We start from the raw sequence: 15,975 nt of genomic DNA, 5'->3' as shown, positions 1-15,975 counted from the left end.
AGAACCATTGCTTTAGACAAAGCAGTAAGAAACGAAAATGAGAAGCAGTGCCACGGGTCAGGTTGTGCCCTTTTAGAACGAAGCAAAGGCCCCAGGATGGGCTGTGACTGGAATCGACCTTGAAATGCAGCCCCTGTTGCACTTGTTAAGCCCTGAGGTCTACATCAGCCCAAGGCAAGGGCCACCTGCCTGTGTTTTGTCCACCCAGAGGGGCCACTTTATAAGATGTCTGCCCTGTGGGTGTGTCTTTTTATCACTGGTCTGTCCGAGGGACCATTTTTTGAAACTTGCACAAAGAAATGGGGAATGCCAGAGGCTGGAAGAGACACGCACAGCAGGTGTGTGCAATGGAATTGGAGATGGCCCAAAACACACAAGTGATGGAGAAGATATGGCTCCCAGCTGGCCAATCCGACTTCACCTGGGGTCTCTCATGCTCAGCAACCTGGACCCTCCTCCACAGATAGATTCTTTATTAAAATGTTTTGCCCAAAGGGGACTGTCTTCATCTCATCCTGTCTTGGCTCCATCCTGTCACTCTGGATAGCTCCTCAGCTTACCTTCTTACAGGCCAGGTGATGCTGTCAGATGGTAAATAGATGCCAGAAAAAGGCAAAAATAAGGGACAGGAAGGACCAATGGAAGGAAACTAATAAAATAATGACTTGGGTGGAAGACAATGAATGAATAAAGAGAAGACCACACAGGATCAAAAAGCCTGGCAAAGGTGACTGGAGGACGTGAGGGCTCAAGACATGAACTTGGGGATTAATGTGAGAAGATTAAAGGAAGTTACGGACATGTCAAATCAATAAACAACACCAGAAAAGATGATTAGAGTGGCTGTATTTAGAGTTGACCTGAGAGGATTAAAAAAAACTTTGCTTGAGAAGAAAGCCTATTAGGAGAAGGCTAGAGTCCTTGGGCAAAGTAACATTCTGAGTAAGAGATTTAGCTTCAGTAACGAAGAAAGGGAAAATCCTACAGATGAAGACTCTTATTTTAAAAATATTTAAGAGGCACACAGCCTGCACCTTCTTTCGTGGGAACCATGCTTGCTGCACACATCCATGGTGTCTCCACAGCCTAGTATTGTTCACTCCCTTCTTCTCAACCGGGCTTTCGGTTTCAGGGAATATGATAAATGTGTAAGGTGGATTTGGGTATGAGAAAGAAAATGTTGAAATTTCAACCTTTCTGTAGTAAAGGCAAAAGGCTTAGGAAAGATGATTTACGGTCTTCTATATAGTGCTGTGTTAAGATGTTCAGCAGCCTAAGAGAGATTCTTCTCTGCATTATTCAGTTAATATGCAGGTAAAATCTGCTGTGTGTTACGCATCTCGCACGTGAAAGCTCAGCTTGCACCAGCACCCCGGGAGGGACTGTTAAAACAGATCGGCAGGCTCCCACCCCCGGAGTTTCTGATTCAGCCTCTGCGATGTGACCTGACAGTTTGCCTTTCTAACAAGTTCCCTTCTGACTCTGATGCTGCCGGCCTGGAGACCCCCACTTTGAGAACCACTGTTCGTAAACATTACTAGTGTCATTTCTTGCAATGAGGAAATCAGGGTTTTGACGGCAAAAGTCACAGCTTTTGGACAGTTCACCAAGGTTTGTGTTAAAGCCACTGAGTTGACACAACACCTGACTAAATGTGTGCACCTCTCCCTCTGCCCCAAAGAGACACTGCCAATTTTGCCCAGCCTGCTGACGAAAGACTCCATCCACAAAGTGACAGGTGCCATCTAGAAGTGGTTCACAGATTTTACCTCTGTGGACGAGAGTTAATTACAATGTTAGGCAAGGCTGACTGGATTGTGCCAAGTAAGTGGAGGATGTGAAAAATACAGACAAGTTGTGCATTTTCTATTAAATAATAAAAAGATTCCCTCAAGGTAAATTTGAAGGCATATATTTGCTCCAATCACGAATCAGAGCAAAATTTGTGCTTCACGTATCTTTGAACATGCCACCACCTATTTGAAGAACGCTGTCGTTTAGAAACAGGCACAAAAAGAACAGCAGAGAATAGACTTCCTAGTGATGTCCACCAGCATGTCTGGGAACTCGTGCGGATCTTAAATCAAAAAAGCCACCACTGAGATTCAGCAAGCGACAGCGCACCCGTGCATCATTTAAGCACTCGTAGATTAAGTGCCTTATTTAGCCGCAAATAAATCACTGAAATAATTGGAAGCAGGACTAGCTTTTGCATTTTGTCCTTCTTTCTTCGACTGCTGAACACATCTCTTCAGTAACCAGGTTTCACCCAGTGAAATGATAAGTGGCTCTGAACTACTATGGAATGAGCTCAAATTGGTCAAGGGGTTTCCAACATTTACCAGTGAGTGACAAAGCGTCTCATTAGTATATATAACTTATATAAATTAGTCTATTAATATGTAACCTTCAAGCTACAAGCTAATTTGGGAAAGCAGTAGATGATGGAGTCCCGTGTCAAGTGGGATAAGTTTAACATAATACTGTTATTCCGAAAAGTAGCACTGTTGGGCCCGAAAGCAAAAACGGGTAGGCTCTGAATAAGTGTCATAGGCAAATGTTACTGAGTCTTATTAGGAATGCTGTTGCAAGTAGCTGTGGTGGGAGGGTGGAGCCCAGTTCCTTTAAGAGGAAGGTTGGGACTATTGAGTTCATGCTCAGCTCCTCTCATTAAAAGGTACTTAAATGAAGACTCCTGACTGCGAAGGGGAGGCCAGCCAGGCTAGGTGAAGGAGGGGGCTTCTGCTAACAAGCCTGGTATGGGGCCTTACACAGAAAATCAGCACAATTGACTTCCTTTGTTGTTTCTACGTGGACTGATGTATGGGAGAGAGGGCCCTGATGGGTTAGTTAGGGATATCCCTTTTGAGGGGCCCTAGAAAAGGAGCCAGATGGTGAAATAAAGACTAGCTGAGATCAATGTGACACAGACTGTGCAGCACCCTTTCGTTATGGCTCTGTCATACTGGAAAAAATGTGTTTGTTCCCCTCCTCGTTACATGCTATGCTTGTGTGGTGTGAGTGTGTTGAATGTGCCCATATAAATGCAAAATGCCAAGACCAATGTAGAGCACGATTTAACCACACACACAAAGTGCCTCAATTAGCCCTCTTCCCATGATGTCAGTATTTTGATGGTTGTCATTCTCCGCTCTGCCTATGGGGTACAGCCAGGTAACCACGAATCCCAGATGGACTGATAGGGAGGGACTCATCATAGCCCACTTTGGTCAAGTAGCTTGTGTTCTTTCAAGCACTGGATGTGCTCAGCACCCTTATGGACTCAGGGTTTGTCAGCATTTGGGCTTCCCCACCATGGAGGATGACCTTGTCCCTAAGGTTTATCCCCTACTGCTTGGCCTTCAGAAAGTGTGGTCATTGTAAGTGAGTCCAAGGAAAAGATCAGATGCAAAACTGGATAGTCATTATTGCAGGACTGTTTTCACAAGGAGAGTCTGAGGAAATCATGTACAAATTTGTTTCTCTCTTTTAGACCAAATAATATTTTGAAAAGTGCCGTGGAACCAATGGGATAGAACCTGGAGCCAAGCTGCAGGAGGAGGGCCCTGGAGGCTGGAGATGACACAAACAGTGAGGGCGATTTGCAGAGTCCACCTGGATAGCTTCAGGATTTTTCTTGCTTTGAAGGGATTCCCTAAAGAGATTTGTGTATTGCATCAAAGCAAGACAGCTGACTTTTCAGAATATCTATTATCTACACTAATACTGACTCTTCAATTTGCCAAACAAGAATTCTTGCCATATGTTTGGCATCTGTAAAGTAGCTTTTCTCTTTATCTTCAATCAGTGCCAGGAGTTCAGTGATCTGATGCCAATTCATTACAAAGCTGTAGCGGTCTTGGTCTTGGTCTTATTGGGTAGTATTGTGTCCAACCAGCCGTGTTTCCTCTCTGCTTCCATTTCAACCGTCTTTCAATGAAAAAGTTATTCTTGACATTGCTTTTTTAAACAAACTGTCTTCAGCTTTTTGGGGGTCAGTCTTAAGAATGTCATTCATGATTCTGTTTTGGGAAAGCAACATCCTGAGTCATGACATTGTGTATTTCCCAGGTAGACTGCTTCTCAGGACCCAGGAATTATTATCCATCTTGCTCTAGACAAACCTGAGCATCTGCAAAGGAAAACCCCCACCAACACAAAATACTAGCTAGGGAATAGGGAGGTTTCAAGGTCATGAGCTAAAAATAAACAAGCTATTCCAATAAGAAGATTCTGGAATGACTGAAAACAAAGTATTGGAAAAAACCTTGTTTTACATAACCTACTGTCACCAAAAGTCCTTATGGCTTTTGTTTCGTACTTCAAAATATCACTTTAAGCATGAAGATCTTAACTATTTGTTGTTCCAGCCATTCCTAACGACATCTGAAAAGACTTTAGGATGGAGTCTTTAGAAATGAAGCTCAGAAAGTTCAAATGTCAGGATCACATTGTCTTGCCAGGTGGTCCATGACAGATTTTCTCAACATGGTTTGGTTAACTGTCCAATATGAGCTGGACCAGCGATTCCCTGAGTCATCACCTTGAGAGCACCCTCTGCCCCTAACCTTCTCCAGCCATCACTGATTGACCTTCCACGCTGGCAGGACTTCTGCTGAAGGGAGAGCCATCCCAGCTGCAGGCCTGCTCCAAGGCTGTGTTCCCTGTGGTGTTCACTAGGGGTCTTAGTGCGTTTAGGCTGCTCTAATAAAATACCACAGACTGGGTAGCTTATAATCAACGGAAATTTATTTCTCACAGCTCTGGAGGCTGGAAGTCTAAGATCAGGGTGCCATTGTGCTTTGGTTCTGGGGAAGGCCCTCCTCTGGGTTGCAGAACTTCTGCCTACTTCTCACTGTGTCCTCACGTGATGGAAGGGCGAGCTAGCTCCCTGGAGCCTTTTTTACAAGGGAACTTACAAAATCAACTCCCAAAGGCCCTACCTCCTAATATCATCACCTTGGACATTAGATTTTCAGCATATGAAGTTTGGGGTGACACAAACATTCATACCATAGCACCAGAGTATCTTGAAGCCAGAAAGGGACACTGTTACGGGTTGAATTGCGTCCCCCCAAATTCACATGTTGAAGTCCTAACCCCCAACACCTCATGATATGACGGTTTGAAAATAGAGTCATTGTAGATATAATTAGTTAAGTTAGGATGAGCTCGTACTGGAGTTGGATGAACCTCTAATCCAGTGTGACTGGTGTCCTTATAGAAAGGATAAATTTGAACACAGGCATGCACACAGGGTGAATGCCTTGCAAAGATGAAGGCAGAGATGGAGTGATGTTTCTACAAGCCAAGGAAAGCCAATGATGGCCAACTAAGCACCATAAGCTGAGGAAGAGGCATGGAACAGATGCTTCCTCACAGCCCTCAGAAGCAACAGCTCTGCTAACACCGTGATCTCAGACTGCTAGGCTTCAGAACTGTGGGACAACACATTTCTGTTGTTTAACCCAGCCTGTGGTCCTCTGTTACAGCAACTCTAGCAAACCAAGACAGGCGCCAATACCTAGCAGTGCCTCGTTCGTGCTGATGCTGTGCTTTGGATAATCAGCCACACGTCAGGACTTGCTCTGCTCATGGTGGCTGTGACTTGTAGCATGTTGGGAATGATACCCTCAGGAGCAGGGGGCAGGGTTCTTCCTACTCACCTTGGTCAGTCCAAGGCTGCTAGGAAGTTTCTGAGGCAGCCTTATACGAGGATGTCAGCTCTGCAGGTGTTTTTGTTTCCTAGTTTCTCCAGGTCTGGGAAAAATTCTGTGAGGAATTCTAGACTGGAGCTGTTTACTAGGCCAGGGCCAGGGTCGGGGCGAATATTCTTTTTCTTCATTCCTTCAGCCCTCTAACTTTGACCCACATTGATGCCCAGTGACCCAGCCGGGGGGCTCCTTGGAGCAGGAGCACATGCACAGAGCGGTGGAGGCCTATTGCTTTGAGCACCATTTCTTCAGGCATGTTGAATTAAATCGTCATTTTTCCTGCCCCCAAGTTCTGCCCACTAGATTAGCTAATCTAAGCACATTTTCAGTTTCCAACTAGAAATTAGAAAAGTTAGGTGGAATTTGATTTGGTATGGAAATATATTTACCTCTAAAGTGTTAGATTCATAGTGCATTAGAACAAATTAAAATTAACTTTAGTATTACTGCTATTAATGTTAATACTCAACACTACTGTATCTATGCCATGGTGATAGCGTGGCTTCTGAGGCTTTGCTGAAACATGACGACTGCTAATAACTACTGTGTGTTGATGCCTACTATGTGCCAGGTGACTTACATACATTATTCATCTTCCAAAAATTCTATCAGATATATAAGCCTTTTAATTAAGATATAGGGACTCGGGGCTGGCCCCATGGCCAAGTGGTTAAGTTTGCACGCTCCACTGCAGGTGGCCCAGTGTTTCGTTGGTTCGAATCCTGGGCGCGGACATGGCACCGCTCATCAAAGCACGCTGAGGCAGCGTCCCACATGCCACAACTAGAAGGACCCACAACTAAGAATAGACAACTATGTAATGGGGGGCTTTGGGGAGAAAAAATAAAATCTTTAAAAAAAAAAAAGATGTAGGGACTCTATGGCTCCCCCTCAAAAGGCAAGTAAATTGCTTAAGGTTGTTCAAGTAGTAAGTGGAAGCGCTGGGCTCAAATTTAGGTTTGTCTGACTCCAAATCTGAGGTGTTTTCCACCACAGCACTACTATTATTATTAGGTTTTTTCTTTAACATGAAGAGAGAAGTGTGTTAATATATTTGAAAAGGGTCTTAGCTTTTTATTTTAAAAATTTTCAAGGCTGAATAGGGACACAATCTATCATAATAGCAAGTTTGGTATCCAAAACTCCAGGAAAATCATGGCTGCCTTCCCAAAGGATGCATCCATCATTCCCCACGGATTTCACATAGCCTTTCTTACAGCAGTCATCTCCAGAATCAAAATTTTTCTAGATTCCTAGTGGAAAATACCCCTATTTTAAATAAAACTACTTTATGCATCTCCTACATTTATGACACCAATTTTAAAATGTACTAATTAGTTTATGGATGTTGACTAAGGAAGTTTTCACCTTCTGGTAAATTATGTTAAGTGGTGGCACCTACTGACGATCTATGATATTGCAGTCTAACATCACTAGAAACAAATTCTTAAGATTTTAGAATAGGAGGAAGCTGTTTTGTCAAGTTTTGAAACTACAGAATGCATCTTCCTGTAGAAATATGGTATGTCTACAGTATAAGCAGTCACAGGATATGCATGGCACGTGTTTCTCAATTTTATTAAATATTTATATATGAAAACAAATATATATCATGACTTAGATGGCAAAATTGGCCTGAACTTTTTACCTATGATGGACGTCTTCCAAAAGCTTCTATGATTCAAACACGTTCATTTTGTCTTGCCATTAGAGACTCTTAAGTGGGAAACTTCTAGAAAAATTGGGTCGAGCTCATCCCCGTTGTGTGAGAGAGAAGAAAATGATGTCCCAGCTCTGGGTCTACGCTCGGAGACAAGTTCAGGGAAGACAGAGTTCCAGACTTATATTCTATGTTCTTTCCATCTGAATTCACCACAGGATCCACATTTGTATAGTATATACCCAATCAAAAATAGAAGAAATGTTCAATTGCAGGAATCACAAACATATGGTCAAAAGAATTTGGGGAATGTGAGAAGTTCCATAACCTGGGGGTCACTGAAAATTGGTGGCAATGCTAGAATAAAAATCTCCCAAGTGAGAAATCTCCACAGATTCTCAAACAGCTGTGAACACCTATCGGCCCAACAGCACGCACGTTTTTGAACTTGCTAATCAGTCTCTTTTTGCTGCAAGTTTTTAAATTCAGTTCTATTTGGAGGAGTTTTGGGTTGGGAATATACCTTTAATTTTATTATGTAAACCAACAAATAAGTCACCAGCATTAGCTTTATAACAGTCAATATTCTGAAATAGCTCTAGTCCATATAATGAAGGATACTCAAATTTAGGCTAAATTTTTAAGTTCAAAGAATAGCTTTGAAATAAGACCACAAATGAGTCTATTTATTATTCGATTTGTAGCTAGTTAGAGCTCCAGATTTTTTCTCATACATGCCTTTTGTGTTCTGCTTTGCTTTATCAGAAAGCAAAGGGACTTCGATGTAGGCTAACAATAGACAGCCCACTTCAAAATTTCCAAGTGATTGCTCAGAATGCAATCATAGACTGAGGTTGGCAAAAATAAGAACTGAAAACATGTAATTTTGCATTACCATAGCAAATAACCAAGCCTGGCTCGAAATGTGCAGATTAGCTGCTACCATGTTGCTGAAGAGGATGCCCTTGGCTTTTGCTCAAAGTGGCTTGGTCAACATGGAAACTTTGTTGTCAAACATAACTGGTGTTTCAGACATAGGGAGGCTCCAAGGTTTGTTAATTCAGCAACTCAAGAATGCCGTTAAATACCCAGAGTCATTGTTTTTGTTCTGTCAGTCTTGCCATCTTGGATAGGCCCTTTAATGTTTGCAAAATGACTGTCTGCAAACCTTACATCCTCACACATTAGTGTCCAGGGGCAAAACAAACACAAAAGCCCTCTCTCATCTGTTTCTTTTTTAAGAGCTTAAAATCTTTCATCAGAAGCTAATCCAGCAGATTCCCACTCGTGTCTTAGTACTTAGAATTGGATCAAGCACCTCTCTCGAGCTCAATCTCAAAATGGCAAGGGAAATGGAACTACTATGTTATGATTGGTTGAAAGTAATCAAGATTTCCTTGGGGCTTAGACTGGGGTGGGACTAATCTTCCCTGAGACCTAATCCCACACCAAATATGAGTTCTACATTAAGAAAAAGGGCTCTTGGTAAACAACCAAATGTCTCCTACACAGAACATCATAAAGCAACAGAAACTAACATCCCCAAAGACCAATGGGGTAAAACTTATAGCATAGAAGGTACCAAGCTAAAATAGAAGATACATGCAAAATATACGTTTAGAGGGTCTAAAGAAAGGAAAACACATCAGGTCATTGTTTCCATCCATCCTTTCTGCTATCTGGAAATTTTATTTCTGACTCCAGATCACCAAAGGCAAAGGCAGCCTAACATCTTATGGCCACTTTCCACAGTCAGTGTGTACAAAAGTGCAAGAAGGATAAAGACCTGTCCTGCAGATACTGGGAGAGCAAAAAGGGTTTTGATCAAGCTGCTTCGTCCCCCAGCACAACTCCATGAGTTCTTTGTTCTTACACATACGCGAATCCATGACGGCTGTATCTGACATTACTGTGTGCCTGATCCTAGGGTTGTGGTCTCCTGTGCATTTGTTCTCAGGAAGGAGTCATGAGCTCTTTGGATTCCATGAACTCAATTTAAGGGTTCTGTCAAACAACGTAGATTATGTATATAATATAACGGAATTTTGTGTAGATAATTTTTTCCATATTGCATATTTTTATGATGTTCTCCATTATCCTTGGAAGCTAGATTATAGGATTTTGTTTTTCTCAGACAAGATTAAAAGGGTCAAAGTGATATTATTTTAATAAATCATTAAGCCAGAATCACATGATAAAATCATTATAAGGAGAGTTCCTAATTTTCTCTGTGGAAATGAAAAACATAAAAGAAAGGCAAAGCTCAAGAAGATTTTCTATTGGAAAACTGGTTATAAACATTTCTTAGCATAAGAGAAATCCTGTACTTGGATATCCAACTAATAGTAATTAATGTCCTAAAGTCATATTTAGCTAGGCCATATTTAGAGACACTAAAGAGAGCTCGGGCTCCTTCTAGATCTGGCATGATCCTGAGAATTCTGGGATCCTATGTATTACTTACTGCTGTTGTTCTCTTTGTTATTGAGGATTTCAAAATTATATCAGATCCATTAATTCAACAAATATTGATTTAGTGCGTAATATGTACCAGGCAACTGTTCTGAGTGCTTGGGATATATTTGTGAACAAAACAGAGGAAAGACCCAAGCCCGTGTGAGCTTATACTCTACTGGGGAAAGACAGACAATGAATGACAAACATAATAAGTTAATAGATATACTCTGATAGAGGGTAAGAGTGCAATGGGGGAACAGAGCAGGGGCAGAGAATCTAGAGCATGAGACATGTCACCTTTTCAAATGAGGTGGACAGGCCAGACCTCGTGGGGAAAGTTGTGCACATATGTTATAAAGCTGTGTCTCTCTACATAATATAATATATACTTACACGGGTATAGAAATGCAAGCTAAATTAAAACATTAACTTATATATATGTATATATGTATTTTTACACTGAAAATCCATTAATATATTTCCTACTAATTTTAAATTTGTGATAATTCAAACCCTACATTCGTTAAAAAATTTGTCATTGTGTTTTCCATGAAGAGCTTCTAATAGTGTAAAATCACTTCAAAAATAATGTTTTTATAATATTTTTTGTTTTCCATGATTCTAAGAACTTGCTTATTTTAGAAAATTCAGAAGATTAAAAAGAAAATAAAAATCACCCATAATCCCACTGCTCATAGATAACTACTAATATTCTAGAAAAATCCCTCCCTGCCTTTGTGTCTGTACCCCTTCCTCTTCCCTCCCTCTCTCTCCCTCTCCCTCCGTTTTTCCCTCCATTTCTTCTTTCCTTCCTTCCTTTTTGTTTCCTTCCTTCCTTCTTTCCTTCCTTCCTTATATTCATCTGGATAGGATTAAAAATAATTATACAAATAGATTTTTTTTTAATTGAGGCTATTCATAGGTCTTCAATCCATTACCTGAAAACTTTGCAAGCAAAATGTGTTTGGGAATTGCAAAATGATTGGCTATTACAACGTAATTTAGTATAAACTGTATGTTACATAATACCCATAGTGTGATCTGTGGCAGGACTCTGCCATCAAATACATTAATACTGAAATGTCTGACTGATCACAATAAATAAGATGAAGAAAGACTAGAAATAGCCCCATATGAGTTAAGGTCATATTTTACTATTAACTGAGTTACAAAATGATCTTTTCATCTTCTGAGCTTGTTAGATTTCAGAATTGCAGATAATGAATTGTGAATCTCAGTACATTTTTTAAAATGGTGTTTTTTCTTTACAGTTACATTAACATTTTGTCATGTTAAATTTTTGTAAACAATTTTGACAAAATAATGATGACAAAATAGCTCATTCCATGGATGTTTCTTAATTTATTTAGCTATTCTCATATAAACCTTTAGATTCTTAGAAGTGGACTTTACCAGATCAAAGAGTAAGAACGTTATTAAGACCTGGTGTCAATTATGATATGATACCTTGCATTAATTGCTTTCCAGAAGAAGTGAGCTAATTTACATGTGATAGGATATCACATGATGTAGTATATGAAGTATGGCAGATAAAGTAGATAGTACTATATGAAGACTCCAGGCTCATTTTAGACAGCATAGAATAGAAATAGGTAAGTGCTTAACAAATACTTGTTAAATAAATGTGTTTTTAAAACTTTATGAAGACTATTTATGTATTAAGCATGTTAGTCAATTGTCCGTCATATTTGATGTATGTTTTCCTAGTTTACATTTATGTACTTATGTTGCTTAAAAAATAGTATATGTATTACATGAAAATACCACATATGGTGTTTGTGGTGTTTACATATATATTTTTCTAGTTTATATTTACATATTATGGTTCTATCTTGTAGATCAAATCTTGATATTTCCAGTTGTTGTTTCTTCCATTATGTGAAATCACTTTTAGGGTTTTATATTTTTCTTTTTATTTTTTAATCCATCTAGAATATATTCTTCAGCTACAATGTATCTTTAAAATGTTTTTGTTTTAGGGGTTGGCCGGGTGGTGCAGCCGTTAAGTGCGCACATTCCGCTTTGGCGGCCGGTTCGGATCCCAGGCGCAGACACGGCACCGCTCGGCAAGACATGCTGTGGTAGGCGTCCCACGTATAAAGTAGAGGAAGATGGGCATGGATGTTAGCTCAGGGACAGTCTTCCTCAGCAAAAAGAGGAGGATTGGCAGTGGTTAGCTCAGGGCTAATCTTCCTCAAAAAAATTAAAAAAATAAAAAAAGATTTCTCTTTAAAAAAATAAAATGTTTTAAAAGTACATTATAGCTATATACATATCTATATATCTCTATATTTATGGCGCTATATATATATATTGGCACATGGTGTAAGATTTTGGCAAGTACATTGGTTCACAATATTTTCTCTTCAAACCTTTCTGAGGATCCTGACTTTTGGGAGTGGGTCTGGCTCAGAGAGGTGCTCTCAGGCATGAGGAAGGCTTAGGAAAACAGCCCTGACCCTGAGGAAGGACCACGTGGTCCGACATTGCTGGTACTGGGTCAGCATGAGAAGGTCCTCAGTCAAGAATCATCTTCAAAAAACCCAAGACAGTGATTGTTGGTGGATGAAAAAGTGAAGAAAAAAAGCAGCTTCTTTCTCAAGAAAGTTCGTGAAGAGTAAAAGAAGAAAATCCAGTGATTTCAGTGAGTGCCAGGATAGCGGAGCAAAGACAGCCCCTTTTTGTGTGGGCTCTCAGAGCTGACCTGATGTGAGTGAAGAACACAGAGAAACTTCTTAGGCTGTGAACTAAGAGAAACTCCAGAAAAGATCTTGAGGACTCTTATTCCATGAGGAGACATAAAAGATGGCATTTCTCAGAAAAGTGTCCTCTGCTGGCCTGGTTGGTGGTCATGATAAGCTTCTAGTGGCTGCTAATTTACCAAAGATGACCCCAGCGCATCAAAGACATTGATACTTAATTTGGCTTCTGGCTGTGATGTTCCTGGGTTCCCGGTGAAGTGAAGTTGATTGGTTTTGCTCACGGAGTGTCAGATGATGGATGTTCTTTGATGTCATCCTTCCTCTATCTCACCAATCAACCCCTTACCTTCCCTCTTACTCCTTACTTCTAGAGCTGAGTAAAATCAGAATATGGTGAAGAGGCCAGCTTAGATGAGAATGGGAGAATAACTTTTTGAAGCTTACCACTCTATGAGTTCTGCTTCTTATTCTAGGAATCCTCAGTCCCAGAACAAGTGACTGCCACACTGGCATGACTATTGCGAATTTTTACAAGCTGACAAGTGGCACATAACATCCTTAGCCATCAATTGGGCTGTCCCTAATAAAGAATCTGAAACGCACTCGAGTGGCATGTTCATTGGTGCAAAAGAACTTTCAAAAAGTTAGAAGAAAAAAAATTTTTATCTAAAGCCTAGTTCTTTTTTCATTGTTAAATTTTTGTTAGACTACTTTAATTGTCCATCTATTTTATGCTATACTTAGTAATTTATATATATATGATTTAATATGTATTAATCATATGTAAATTGTTTTCACAGATTAACTATGAAGGAAAAACATTTGGATTATATGCTTCTTACTCTTAATTTCCTGTTACTTAAAGAAATCACTCCAGGTGTATCTTTAGAGTATTTGTGCTTCCAATTTTTGAAATAATCTAATTAGAAGCTAGGATGCATATCCTGTTGAAACTATTGGAGAATCTGTCTGTCTTTTGGGAATTGGAGGCATCTTGCAGACATTAATATCAAGAACGTGCCCGAAGCTGCTTTACTCTGGAATATTGTCAGATCTCCAAAATTTCTCTACATAAAGTGATGTATGTAAGTTTAGCTTCATCAGGATGCCTACAAACTAGGATACGATCTAAAAACTTGTCATTCTGCAAATTGCTAACTCAACATCCACACTTGTGATTTAGCTTCTCCTTGAGTGATATAATTTGTTTTTCTAAAGGAGATAAATGTAAAAAACAGGAATCTGAGTTTTAGTTGAAATTCTTCAGAACTGCAAGATAGAACAAAAATTACTAAAAGGATTTTGTGCAATAGCCAAAATGTGAAAGGCTCTTAGGTTTTAAAGGTAAACCCTTTTGACTCAAGTAGCCCTCGGCTTTGAACTGTGATCCATATATCGTGAAACTAATAAACCTTCAGATTTTCAGAAGTGAAAGATAAACTCTCAAGGAGGTACAGGCTCCTTGCATTGTACCATTGCTACAGTCTAACTAATCCTAGACGTAGGAGCACTCTTATGTGTTTTTTAAAATGCAGATATATATTACTAAGAAATAAGGTATTTATAATTGCTTTATTATAAATTAAGACATTATAGAGCCATCTATATAAAATTTAACGTAATTTAATTTCAGTATATTATTTATACATTGATGTCTGAAAGATGACTGATAAGGTAAATGAAAAATAAAAGTATAATGTCAAAACAAGACAAATGTGGCTCCATTGTCTTGTGGTATGTTGAGTGTCCAGCACTGCTTGGTGTCCCTCTAGTGTTCCTTTGCAGACCAATTGATTTTTTTAGCTTGGAAACTTGCATGAGAATCTTTCTTAAGTTTATGATTATTATCTTTGTAATACAAATTTTTTTTTCAGAATGTGTCTGGATAGTCTTCTATTTGGATTCTTTCTGCCTAGAATGAAATGTGCTCTGTCCCACCAGGGTCTGTATCACCCACCCTATGAATGTACTTCCTTTTCTGTATTTCTAGCCTGTCTCATTCTACTAAACCCTGTGTTTTCAGGTAATATATGATATGATAATCCTTTCAGTGTTTGGTCTAATCTTTTTGTGTGTGTGTGAGGAAGATTGGCCCTGAGCTAATGTCTGTTGCCAATCCTCCTCTTTTTGCTTGAGGAAGATTGTCGCTGAGCTAACATCCATGCTAATCCTCCTCTACTTTGTATGTGGGATGCCACCACAGCATGGGGTGATGAGTGATGTGTAGGTCTGCCCCGGGATCCAAACTTGCAAACTAGAGCCACTGAAGTGAAGCTCATGAACTTAACCACTACATCACTGGGCCAGCGCCTAGAGCATTTTTTCTTTTCAAAATATTTCCTCCTAAGAAGTATGCTCCTGTAACGCAATCTGATGAAAACCCAAAAGAACCATAAAAAAAGTAGAACTTGCTGGGAGTTATCCAGAAAGCAGAATTACAGCATGCACATAATTGGGAGGCCCTGGTTCAGATAGTTTTCAACCCTGGCTCTGCCATTTTGTTGCTGTGAGACCTTGGGGGAAATGAGTGAATCTCTCTGTGCCCTAGATTAATCATCTGTAACAAGGGGATGATTACACTCCCTTGCTGGGGGATGGAGCTCAGTAAATAAACTAAGGGAAAACCATCTGGAAGTTAGTCCATGCTTAATAACAGCAATTTAGTCCAAATTATCTTTTTTGTTGATAAGGAAAATGAGCTCCAAAAGACATCTATGCTGGCAAGCAATGGAGGCTGGCCTAATTCCCAGACCTGACCAGACTCCAGGAAGGTTCTCTTCATCACAGCCAGGACAAAGTGAATACACCTTTCTTCTCATGTGATACCTTCAAGTCAAAGACCAGTCTCCATGGTCATCAAACACCTAAAATATCCCTAGTCTTACATTTTCTAAGTAAAAGAGACCGTGTGGTGGGACTTCTCCTATCAAAGGGAGACAACTATTTCCCACACTATTTCCACAAATTGTGTGTGATGATGAAGCAAGTGCCAGTACTGAGTGGTGTGACCCTTATAATGAGCTGAGACAGAGAAGGCCCCAAACAAATGACACGGGGAGAGGGACACAGGAGGGCCTGGGTGACTCTCAGATGAAGGTTGCAGAAATCCGTCTTCATGGAAGGGCAGTTGCATTCTGAGCAAGGGGTCTTCTTCTCACATTTGTCATCATGCACTGGGAGTTCAAATTAAATTAGGTCTCACTGAAATTGGATTTTCTCCCATCATATTAGCATTTGCACAATCTTGCCAATTTTAGTCATAGGATGACTTCAGTAACAGTAATATGTTGGTTGAATCATGTTTTCCTGCTGTTGAATTGACCCATAACAAGCCTGCCAAGGTGTACTTCCCGTACATATGTTCAGTTTTTATTCTGGTGGGCACACCTCAGTTGGCAAACTTAATCCACCACTAGAAATT

The sequence above is a fragment of the Equus przewalskii genome, chromosome 2, assembly GCF_037783145.1.
Source record: "Equus przewalskii isolate Varuska chromosome 2, EquPr2, whole genome shotgun sequence".
NCBI classification, from domain to species: Eukaryota; Metazoa; Chordata; class Mammalia; order Perissodactyla; family Equidae; genus Equus; species Equus przewalskii.
Note: the sequence above shows the minus strand (reverse complement) of the source record.